Source organism: Callorhinus ursinus, unplaced genomic scaffold, assembly GCF_003265705.2.
Source record: "Callorhinus ursinus isolate GAN/ISIS: 27379988/994484 unplaced genomic scaffold, GSC_fseal_2.0 scaffold6, whole genome shotgun sequence".
NCBI lineage: Eukaryota > Metazoa > Chordata > Mammalia > Carnivora > Otariidae > Callorhinus > Callorhinus ursinus.
The window spans coordinates 55678961-55692052 of NW_027397068.1; the positions used below are offsets into that span (position 1 = coordinate 55678961).

Here is a 13092-nt window from a genome sequence, read left to right on the forward strand (position 1 = left end):
CTACTTTGTAATATAGTTCTCTTTGTTTATTCTTGTATCAATTTCATAGTCTTAACTACTACGACTTTAAAATATGTCTTGAAATCACCTCATTGACTTTCAAAAAAGCTTATAATTATTCTTGGCCCTTTTCACATTTTGGAATTGATTTGTCAATCTCTAGTCAAAATTATATTTGGAGTTTAAATTGGAATGCATTGAATGTATAGATTAGGGGAAAACTGACATTATACTTTTTCAATTGGGTTTTCTTATCTATGAGTGTAGTTTACATTCCTACTTACAGATTTTTATGCCTTCCAGTAAAGTTTTATACTTTCCTATTATATTTCAGTTAGATTTCTTCTATGTGCTCTATGTTTTGTGTGCTATTATAAATGATATTCTGTAAATATTACATTTTCTAACGTATTGATTTGGAGTGGAAATTATCAATTTATCTTCTATTCACTATGTACTTCAACTCTAATTTATTCTTGTTATTTTTATGTAGACATCCTCAAGTAAGGAAATTTTGTTATTTCTTTCTTAATTTTTTATTTAGTCATTTATGCCTTTATTTAATGATAGCATCAGCAAGATTCTCATAGACAATTCTGGATAGTAGTGTTTGTTTTTATCCTGATTTTCAAAATAGTGTTTGTGACAATTCTTTTTTATGTATGTTTTTAGCAATTGATTTTTGATAGATAGTCCTTATTGCATTTGGTTTTGTTTCAATTCCTAGTTTCCTAAGATGCTGAATTTCAAAACAAATAACTTTAATATGTCTGGTGAGGTAATTTTTCTCCTTTAATCTACTGGTGTGGTGAATTATGTTGACATCGTTATATATAAAGCATCTTGTATTCATTGGATAAACCCATCTTAGCCATGATACATTTAAAAAATAAATTGATACCACTTTTGCTAAAATTGGCTTAAAGGTTTTGATTCTGTGTTCATGAGTAAGGCAAAATATAATTTTCTTCTCTGTTACTCTCCATGATATTTTTTTATATCATGGTTATTATAGCTCCATAAACTAATGTCAGAAGTATTTCCTATTTTTTTTTCCACTGAAAGAGTTTGTATCAGGATAGAAATACATGTTCAGAAATGTCAGTAAAACACCTCCAGTATTTCTCCCTACTCTATTCCTCACAACCTACTGTTTAACTCCTATGTCTTACTGAGATAGAATAAGTAGTGTGGTTCTAGAAATTACTAACATTTTCCTGGAAGAATATTCTCTTTGTTTTATTAATCCTTAGTTCCTTCCATTGCATAAATCCATATTACTACATATATTATTACTCCTGGTAGTCTAGTGTTACCTCCACTCTGTCCTCTCCTTATACATTTTTTGGGGGGGGGTGTCTAGATGAGTTTATCCTCATTCAAATATTTCATAGAAATCAGAATGTAGCAACTGGGTACAGAAAACTGCAGGTTTGTACATGTTGATCTATTTCCACCTGGAACAGGATCTCCTCCACATCAGGCACAGTCGTTGCACTCTACCACTGCCTCTTTGCAGATGCAGCCCTGGGCACACTTGTGACAGCCTGCATGGTAACAAGAGCAGTGACTTTTCCTGCTGGAGGTGCATTTGCACTCTGCATTTGCAGGAGCTGACACAAGTGCACGAACCACCGGTGGAGTAGGAGCAGTTGGGGTCTATTTTGAGTCAAGGGGAGGACAGAGGTCCAAAACAGTCGACTGGTGTGGCCTGGGGGCGTGGTCTCATCTTATTGTATCTTAAGATCTCAGTGGTTGGTTTGTTTGTGTGCTTGTTTGTTTATGGACCTGGGAGCATTAAAGACATACCTCAAGCATTTCCCTTCCATCACTTATCTGCATTATAAATGGTACTGGAATGACTATGGGATTTGGAGAATCAACCCAAGGGGGATTTAATTTGGTACATTAAGAATGAGATTAATGGGATATATAATTTGGCTTACAGTCAGTTTCATTTCTTTATAGAAGTAGCTTCCAGGTGTACTGCTATTGGCAATGGTGTCAACATACTTACCATTGAGATCCAAAGGTCCAGGTTCATAGCTCATACTGTAATATGGATGTGTCCTTTAGCAACTGGTTTAGGGCCATGGCAGCAGGAGAAAGAAACAATGTTTATAATCACAGAGCAAGAAACTGATCTGTTGGAAACTCTTACCATCATCAGATGAGTCAAATTGTAAGTGTAGTTGTTTCTCCAGAACACTTAAGAAAAATGAAGTGCTCTTCTGCTTGTAGTATAGACATATACTTGAAGAAAACAATTATAAATACACCATATTTTTTTTCTATTGGGAATCACACAAAATAGAATTTATTAATATTTGTGTTCTAGTATATAAATCATAGGAGACTACAGAGTAGTATGGTTGTGTGAGAAAGATGTGTGTTTAATGTTTCCCAATGTATTAGATTATATTTTAGCAGATATGACATATCTTGTTGAAGTCTGGCAGATCTGGATAAAATGGAATGACCACCAACACAATCAAATGGCCTGAAATTAACAATTTCCAGTGACCAAAATTTCACGATTATTCAAGAGTAATATGATCATATATTTCTGTTCAACATAGTGGTAATTTTAAAATGTCTTTAAAATGCTCTTGTGTATACCTTAATTTTGATTAAATTATATACATATTTGAAAGTTACTGATCATACCAAAATCCAAATATAACAAAAGGCCAAAAATCCACCCCTCAAAATAAAACTTATGACTTTGAAATGTCAAAAAGGTTTCTTATTTTGGGTGCTAATTATCCATAACAAGTTTGGAAACTGAAAGACACTTTTCTCAACTGTCAATTATTTTTTAAAAACTCATCAACATTATTAGAAGAAAGATGAATTTGTCCTTATATACTCTCTATAGAAAATTATATCAAGAATTATTAGACAAGGAGGCAAAGAATATGAAGTGAAAACATGGAGAAAAAAAGTATTACAGATATGTATTAGACAGCTAATTGTAAAACCACTGTGGTATTTTATGTATGATATATTTTATACCTTGGACTCATTTCACATTCTGAATTTTTGCTTTAATACCTAAATTTATATTTTTTAAATTATTTAAAGATTTTCTCTTTTAAAAAAAACTCAAATATACAGAAAGTTATAAGTAGAGTACAAAGAATTTATTTTTCTTGGATCATTTTTGCTGATATTAAAGCTACAGTATTCCTAAATACTTTGATGTATATTTATTACATAAGAAGACATTCTTCTCTATAGTCCCTATGCAATGATCAAAGTCAGGAAAGTAACATTAGTGCATTAATTCAAACTTCATTCAGTTTTCCTTATTGTCCCTTCATTTCAGTTTTCCTTATTGTCCCCAGTAATGAGCTTTACAACAGAAGAATTCAGTTCAGGATCACACGTTTCATTTATTTGTCATGTGTACTTCAATCTCCTTCAATCTGGATCAGTTGTTCATCTTTAAAAAAAATGGTTATTTATTATTATTTTTTTTTCCTTTCAGGATCTTGACATTATTGAAGTTTATAGGCCATTCACTTTGTAGAATATCCCTCAATTTGGTTTGTCTGATGTTTTTTGTAATTAGATTATGGTTAGGAGTTCTTGGGCATCAGTGTTAACAGTTATAATACAGTTCTCATTGAATCCTGTCCTGGGAACTCAATGTGCTTTGCCTCATCATTTATATTAATATTAATCACTTATGTTGGCACTTGCCAGACTCCTTCACTAGAAAGTTAATCTTTATCCTCTGTAATTAATAAGTACTTTTCAAGGAGGTAATTTAAGACTCATTCCTAATCAATATTTCAACTTACCAATGATTTCATTTGTACCTACATTGACTCGTGATTTTCTATTTTATACAACTGGTTATATTCATTATTATTAGTTATTTTGATGCATAAATTGTCCAATTTTAGACCAGCAAGAGCTTCTTTTCACTAATTTCTTTGTACCTTTTTCAAGTCTTCATTATTCTTTTAGCATTTGTTTCCTTTCTTTTATAATAAGATATCCCAAACAAACTTCCTGTTCTCCCCTGCTTCAGCCCTGGACCAGCGATTTCTTCAAAGAGCCTTGATTCTTATAGGGGAGGAAAGTATTTAGAGACCAAGACCTTTGTACAAGGTATGCTCATTATTTTGGTATATACCCACACTCTTTGTGCATGGCTACTTACCTTGCTCAGTTCTACCTAATACTTTTAGATTAAATTATTCAGTGAAGGCAGGTAAGAGGATAAGAAGCAGAACAGGAGGTGGTATCAGTTTGAATTTTTTTCCTAAAAAATTTCTCCTAAATTGTATAATCTTCAGGACCCTTCCCTCCAAATCTATCTGTATTAACATACCGTATAAATTATTACATTTACTGTTTCTTGTTTGTTTTTCCTCACTAGCATATAACTTCCAAGAGGACAAGGGTTATCCTTTTTTGTTCACTGGTTTATTCCAAATTATTACAGAATATCTTGACACATAACAAATATTCAAAAATTATTTGCTGAATAAATGAATAAGTGGACTCATTTGATTTTATTTCCTCAGGATCTATCCTCTAAGTCAGTCTCTCTCTTGCTCTTTCACTCATCATGAATTCTGTAACTGTATTTAAGGTATGTGTTTTGAGATATTTCTTATACTTGGTATTCCAGGTCGTTATTTTCATTAGAATTAAAGGTATATTTAAATGTGTGTGTATATATATACATATATATGTATATATATATATTTTAAGTTTGTTTGTTTATGTAAGTAATCTCTACACCAAACATGGCACTCAAATTCATGACCCTGAGATCAAGAGTCTCATTCTCTTCTGACTGAGCCAGCCAGGCACCCAAATGTAAAATATAGTTTGAAAGTGATAATATCATTCCAGAATTGCGTTATCATTTTTTAGTGTATCTTATTTTTTAAATTGCCATCTAACTTAAGGGCCACTAATATTCCACAAAGTGACACATGAATCCTAAAAAAGTGCTTTTTAAATTTTAGTGAAAAAGAGATTTCTTATAGGTGGGCTCGGTTCCATAGGTATATATGTTGGCTAGCAGGCAGTGCTTTTTCTGTTAACTAAAAAGTTGCTTCTTCCTCTGGGTATGTGTGACGCCTAAGAAGGTGCATGGCTTAACACCTATATTGGGATGAAATTTCAGGTCCTGATGCTCTACTGGCTAAGTGTCTTGTGTAGTGCACAATATAAATAATTTTACACGATGGTCCCATGCTTCCCACTCTAATTTTCTAAGCATGGACTTAGTTTCTTCCAACCTATTTTCCTATTTATAAGTGCTGTGCCTCTAGGAATGGGTTATTATTTTTCTCTGTCTGTTCATTGGAAAGTGGGTCTAGCTTACTCTCTTTTTCAAGTGGCTTAATCCTGTGACTATGAAAAGGCACAGTAGTCTCTACACTTGTGGGGTGGAGGTACAGCTGAAGACAGAAAGTCAGTTTTCCTGAGAGCCACCAGGAAGTACTGCCAGTGCTCCCAGTTCTCCTTGCCTTCTTTCAGCTTCAAGTACTGTGTGGGTTCAGCCCATCTCACTGGGTCCAGGGATGTTTAGTGATGTTGACTTTCTGTACCAGATGCCAATGCACATCTCTCAGCATCATGCTCCCTTAAATAATTTCCTGGATTCTGATCTTACTTTGGTGTTTTCTCCTGCTAATATCCTGGGTGTGTTCCACACGACAAGAAAGAAAGGCTTACACAAGTTCTCCCTGCTGAGGCTCCTATAGTGCCCAAATTCTCACTGATATCCAGCAATCATCTGCAGACATTTAACTAAAGAGTAGTACATATTGCAGATGGGAATGGGATATTAGGGTAGGCGAATGCTGGAAAACAATCCTAAAGGCCAGAGCTTAGAAGTGTAGCCAATAAGTGTATTTCTCACTCATACGAAAGTTCACTGTGGTCCACTGGAGTTGTGGGGAATACTGTGCTATGCAGTCATTTAGAGACCTGTGATCCTTGTGACAACCATAATGTGGAAAATAAAAAGAGTGATGGGTTGTGTGAGGGATTTTTAGGCCATTCTGGAAGTCACATGAATGATATTGACTTATATTCCATTGGTCAGAACTTACTTATATGTTTTCAACCTAACTCCTCATGAGCTGGGAATGTAGTATTCCTGTCAACCCAGTAATAAAATTAATTAGATTAGCAAATGAATAGCATTCTCTCTAAGGTAACAAGTCACATTTGGCATGCCATCTTGGAACCATATTTTTTTTATTTTTCCCTCACAGATGGTTTTTAATAATGGGATGGAAAATAATTAGAGATGTGTTAGATATATATGGGTAAGTTGGGGAATATTGCAATAAGAGATGTGAAATGCTGAAGCCTAAACTAGTTATGGTCTGAATAAAAGTGAAGGTAAGGGCACCTGGGTGGCTCAGTTGGTTAAGCGACTGCCTTCGGCTCAGGTCATGATCCTGGAGTCCCAGGATCGAGTCCCACATCGGGCTCCCTGCTCAGTGGGGAGCCTGCTTCTCCCTCTGACCCTCCCCCCATGCTCTCTCTCTCTCTCACTCTCTCTCTCAAATAGATAAATAAATAAATAAAATCTTAAAAAAGAAGTGAAGGTAAGATGAGGTAAGTTTTACATGGGTTTAGAGAGGAGTTGGAAGCTTTTTGGAATCAGGGGCCAAGTAAGAGAGAGAAGTGACATGACTGGAAAGTTTACTGATGGGTAGAATAAGGGTGCCGTAAACTGAAATGAAGAGCAGAAAAGGAAGAGTAGACTTCAGATGGAAGGTTATGAGCTCCATTTTGGATATAGCAGACTTGAATTTCCAGAAGGACTACAGAAGATGATGTCCAGCAGGTACTTAGAAATGTACTTAGAAGAAGAATCAAGGTTTGAAATTTAATTGGCCATTTGCATAGTCATGAGAACTTAATTCATGCAATTGTTAAGAGAAATAATATAAAGCTTAATGAAGAAGTCAGAAGGTGGTAATTTTAAAGGGATCCATGGAGAAGGCAAAGGAAGAAGGATTAGAGAGAAAGGATAGTATTTGCTTCTTTCTAATGAAAAAGAGACACCTCTGTAGCCTATGACAATGGAGAGAGAGGGAAAGAAAAGCAAGATGTTAATTTTTTTGTGATGGAAAGTGATTTGTTCAAGATTAGGAAAAAAATCTTCAATCTTGATTGGCTTGGTGTTTTTATTGCTTTTCTGCTGAACAGATCTTTGCTATCTTATTTTCTTCATTAGTTTTATAAGATTTTTGGAAAAATTTGCATTACTCAGTTGGACAAGGACCCTTATTTTATTATAAAATTATTTTCAATTTATACCTTAAAAAAGAATCGTTGGATTTATCTGATCCAGTGATCTGTTCTTGATTTCACATACCTAATTATCTTATACTAGGCAAATGGCAACACATAAACAGTAAGTTCCTTGAGAAGAAAGCCCTTCTAAAAATGGAGGATGAAAGGTAACTGAACATACAGAAATATTACCTTGTAGTCTATAATTAACCACAAGATAAATTAATTATGAAATACTAGTGTTTCAAAATTGGTATAGTAGTTAGGAAACATTATTAGGATTATAATATCCACTCATTCAGGAAGCATTTTTTGAAAATTTGTTTTGTTCTGATCATTGTTCTAGAACCTGTAGATATGTAGGGAGACAAGATACAGGCTCTACATGCAAGGAGTTCTAATCTAGCAGGGAAATCAATGCGTATATGAATAATTAATTTGCAGTATAATAAATGCTTGTAAAAAATATGTCAAAATGCTGGAGGAGCTGAGCACTAATTTATCCCCTCAACATATTGAGATTATTTAGTTTGGAACAAAGATATACATGTGTCCCATGGTTTTATTTTGCCATCTCTGCTAGTGAGTAGCCAGAAAGGTTTCTTCTATGATACCACCAGCAGTTTAATGTCTATTGTTTATATAAAAATATTAGACTGTACCAGAGGGTGACATTTAAGAATGTGGTTAAAAATTTTAGCCAAAGGGGGCTGAGGCATAGCCCCACACACTGTGGAGAGTGTCTTCCAACACCATCTGAACAGAAGGGCTGGCAAAAACACCTGAAAGCCCTGTGGCCCAATAGCACTCAAGCTGAGAGGAACAGAAAGAGCCTATAGTTTGCAGAGCAAAGACAGTGGCCCTGTTTGGCCGGGGAACTTGGGGTGTGGATTGAGTTGAGTTAAGACAACAAAGAGCCTTACTGGTTTTAGTGCTGCTTCTCCTGCTGTGCCCAGGGAGAGAATCTGATTCACAGTCCTGCTCATTGCTGAATACAGTCTTCAGCCTGTCCAAACAGAGCACCTAAGCAGAACACGTGGGAAGCCTCATGGCCCAACAAATTTGGCAAACTCTTACATAGACTAACCAAAGAAAAAAGAAAAAGGATCCAAATAACAAAATTATAAATGAAAAAGGAGAAATTACAACCGATAGCACAGAAACTTACAGGATCAAAAAAGCTATTATGAACAACTGTATGTTAACAAACAGAATAATCTAGAAAAATTAGAAAACTCTTAGAAAAATACAACTTATCAAGACTGAATCAGGAAGAAATACAAAATCTGAATAGATCAATCAAAAATCCCCCAGTGAAAAAAACCTCAGATCTAATGGTGTCATGGGTGAATTTTACCAAACATTTAAAGAAAAATTAACATCAATCCTTCCCCAACTCTTCCAAAAAAATCAAAGAGGGGAAATGCTCCCAAGCTCATTTTATAAGGTCAGCATTTTTCTGATACCAAATACAGAAACAAATACTACTAAAAAAGAAAACTACAGGTGACTATCCCTGATGAATGTAGCTGCAAAAAAAATTGTCAGTTAAATACTACCAAACTGAATTTGGTAGTACATTAAAAACATCATTAATCACGGGTTCCTGGGTGGCTCAGATGGTTAAGCATCTGCCTTCGGCTCAGGTCATGATTCCAGGGTCCTGGGATCAAGTCCTGCATCAGGCTCCCTGCTAAGCAGGGAGCCTGCTTCTCCCTCTGCTTCTCTCTCTCTCTCTCTCTCTGTCTCTCATGAATAAATAAATAAAATCTTAAAAAAAATCATTAATCATGATCAAGTGAGATTTATCCCTGGGGATACAAAGATGTTTCAACATATCACATTAATAGAATGAATAAAAAGAATCGTATGATCATCTTAATACATGTATAAAAAACATTTGACACAATTTAACATTTATTCAACATTCATTCATGATAAAATCTTTTAATAAATTAGACATAGAAGGAATATATCTCAACATAACCAAGGCCATATAAACATATAAAGAACTCACACAACTCAATAACACAAAAACAAAAAACAAATAGCCCAATTAAAAAATAAGCAAAAGATTTGAATAGACATTATTCTAAAGAAGAGATACAAGAGGCCGACAGGTATAATAAAAGATGCTCAACATCACTACTCATTAGGGAAATGCAAATTATAACCACAATGAAATATTACCTCAAGCCTGTTAGAATGGCTATCATCAAAAAGACAAGAGATAACAAATCCTGGCATGAAAGTGGAGAAGCCTTGTGCACTGTTGATGGAATTGTATATTGGTGCAGCCACTGTGAAAAACAGTATGAAGGATCTTCCAACAATTAAAAATAGTACTACCAGATGATCCAGCAATCCCACTTCTGGGAATATATTCAAAGGAAATAAGAACAGTAACTTGCAAAGATATCTGCACCCCCATATTCATAGCAGCATTATTTACAATAGCCAACACATGGAAACAACCTAAGCGCCCATCAATGGGTAAAGTTGTGGTATATATATAGAAGGAAGATTATTCAGCCACAAAATATGAGGAAATCCAACCATGTGCAACAACATATCCCTGACCTTGAAGGCATTGTACTAGTGAAATAACTCAGCGAAAGAGAAATACTATATGATCTCATTTATATGTGGAATTTAAAGCAAACAGACAAACTCATAGAAAAAGAGATCAGACTTAAGGTTACCAGAGGTGGGGGTTGGGAAGTGCTGAGTGCATAGGAAGGGGATTGGAGGAAGGTTGGCAAAAGATAGAAAATTCCAGTTACAAGATAAATACTAGGGATGTAATGTACAACATTATGCCTATAGTTAACACTGCTGTGTGATATATAGTTGTTATGAGAGTACATTCTAAGAATTCTCATCACAAGGAGAAATTTTTCTTTTTATCATATCTATATGAGAAGATAGACCTAGCTGAAACTATTGTGGTAATTATTTTACAGTATAGTTAAATCAAACCATCATGCAGTTTGCCTTAAACCTATACAAGTCATTATTCTATGCATCAATTATTTCTCAAAAAAATAAGGAAAACTTTGGATAATATATGAGGATAATGAGGCAGTCAAGAAAAAGAGAAACCATAAACCACATCAAGTTTTGGAAAATTCTTAATCATACAAAGCACATTCAGCATGAAAGCATTTAGAGCAGTATTTCTTCTACCCATGCACGTATGCAAAATCTTGATCACAGTATTTCTAAGGCAAAATATTATATGTTAATATAATGTTGCTTGTTGGATTTGTTGGGTTTTATTTTACTCATTTAAAGATATTTAAAGAAATAACTTCTCCACTTTCCTCTGATTATTATGATATAATATATTATGGAAATAACATATTTCTAAACTTGGGTTCACTGGGTGAGAATAACAAAAGAAAGTGGCCAATTTTTGTCAGAAAAAATTTTCAAATGATAACATCTTTCTACCATGCCAGTTTGAAGAATTACCTCAGTGAAAGAAAAGGTGTATGCCAAACATTTTTTTTTTTTGCAGTCTGACAAAGTGTCTAAGATAACTGGCATGGAAGGGGTTGTAAATAAGGGTAGAATAGCAAATTTTGGTATTTGTGAATGCTTGTCTTTCATTCTGTGAAACATATGAAAAAATACTAATATCCATTTTATAAAATCAATTTTAATGTCAAAGTAGTAACATATTTGGGGCCTTATATTCAACATTACCAAGATTTATTTATTTTTTTATTTTATTTTATTTTTTTAAGATTTTATTTATTTGAGAGAGAGAGAGAGAGCACATGAGAGGGGGGAGGATTAGAGGGAGAAGCAGACTCCCTGCTGAGCAGGGAGTCCGATGCGGGACTTGATCCAGGGACTCCAGGATCATGACCTGAGCCGAAGGCAGTTGCTTAACCAACTGAGCCACCCAGGCGCCCAACATTACCAAGATTTAAAAACTTCTTTTAATTAATTCTTTAAAACATTCATTTATTCATTCACCAAGTGTTGAATTAAGCAATTCTCACTGTACCTAGACTAGAAATACAATAAAGAACCAGATAGACATGGTTATCTGAGTTTAAAGTCTAACAGGTGAGACGACCAATTAAAAATGAAATTGAATAGATGTAATAAGTGTCTTGATGAAGGATGAGCAGATGCCATCGGATCACATAGCAGGGGCATCAAATCTGTTTTTTTGTGAGTGTGAATATTTGTGGTGTGTGTGTGTGCGTATTTGCATGCATGTGTGTGTGCATTAGGACTTTTCTCGGAAGGAATGAAGTTTATGTTGGTATTTTAAAAATGAATAGGAAATAGAATAAGTAGGATATAGGTTTGATCACTAATGGTAAGAGGTGGGAGTATGGAACAATAAAAGGAACAATGGTTTTGTTTTGTTTTTAATTTTTTAATTTAAATTCAATTAATTAACATATAATGTATTATTAGTTTCAGAGGTAGAGGTCAATGGTTCATCAGTCTTATATAATACCCAGTGCTGATTATATCACATGCCCTCCTTGATGTTCATCACCCAGTCACCCCATCCCCCCACCCCCTTCCCTCCAGCACCCCTTAATTTGTTTCTTATGATTAAGAGTCTCTTATGGTTTGTCTCCCTCTCTGATTTTGTCTTGTTTTATTTTTTCTTCTCTTCCTCTATGAAACTCTGTTTTGTTTCTTAAATTCCACATGAGTGAGATCATATAATTGTCTTTCTCTGATTGACTTATTTTGCTTAGCAAAATACCCTCTAGTTCCATCCATGTTGTTGCAAGTAGCAAGATTCCTTTTTCTGATGGTTGAGTGTATATATATATATATATATATACCACATTCTTTATATCCATTCATCTGTTGATGGATATCTGGGCTCTTTCCATAGTTTAGCTATTGTGGACATTACTGCTATAAGCATTGGGGTGCATGTGCGCCTTCGGATCACTACATTTTTATCTTTGGGGTGAATACTCAGTAGTGCAATTGCTGGGTCATAGGGACTTTCACCACTGTTGTTCAACATAGTACTAGAAGTCCTAATCTCAGCAATTAGACAACAAAAAGAAATAAAAGGCATCTCAATTGGCAAAGAAGTCAAAGCTTACTATTTTATTTTGGTTTCAATTTCATTGATTTCCGCTCTATTCTTTATTATTTCTCTTCTCCTGTTCGGTTTAGGCTTTATTTGCTGTTCTTTCTCCAGCTCCTTTAGGTATAAGTTTAGGTTGTGTATTTGAAGACTTTCTTGTTTCTTGAGAAAGGCTTGTATTGCTATAAACTTCTCTCTTAGGATCACCTTTGCTGCATCCCAAAGGGTTTGAACAGTTGCGTTTTCATTTTCATTTGTTTCCATGAATTTTTTAAATTCTTTAATTTCCTGGTTGACCCATTCATTCTTTAGTAGGATGCTTTTTAGCCTCCATGTATTTGAGTTCTTTCCAAATTTCCTCTTTTGATTGAGGTCCAGTTTCAAAGCATTGTGGTCTGAAAATATGCAGGGAATTATCCCAATCTTTTGGTACCAGTTGAGACCTGATTTGTGACTCAGCATGTGATCTATTCTGGAGAATGTTCCATGTGCCCTTGAGAAGAATATGTATTCTGTTGCTTTGGGATGGAATGCTCTGAATTTATCTGTGAAGTCCATCTCATCCTGTGTGTCATTCAAAGCCCTTGTTTCCTTGTTGATCTTCTGCTTAGATGATTTGTCCATTGCAGTGAGTGGGGTGCTAAAATCCCATACTATTATTGTATTATTATTGATGTGTTTCTTTAATTTTGTTATTAATCAATCTCTTGTGGATAGCATATTGATGGGTCTTG

The 13092-nt window shown here is 34.6% G+C and overlaps 1 pseudogene; it reads right to left on the minus strand.

Moving 5' to 3' along the window:
- Positions 1-1479: 1479 nt before the first annotated feature.
- On the minus strand, positions 1480-2051 carry LOC112814288 (metallothionein-1E pseudogene; annotated as a pseudogene).
- Between the last annotated feature and the right edge of the window lie 11041 nt (positions 2052-13092).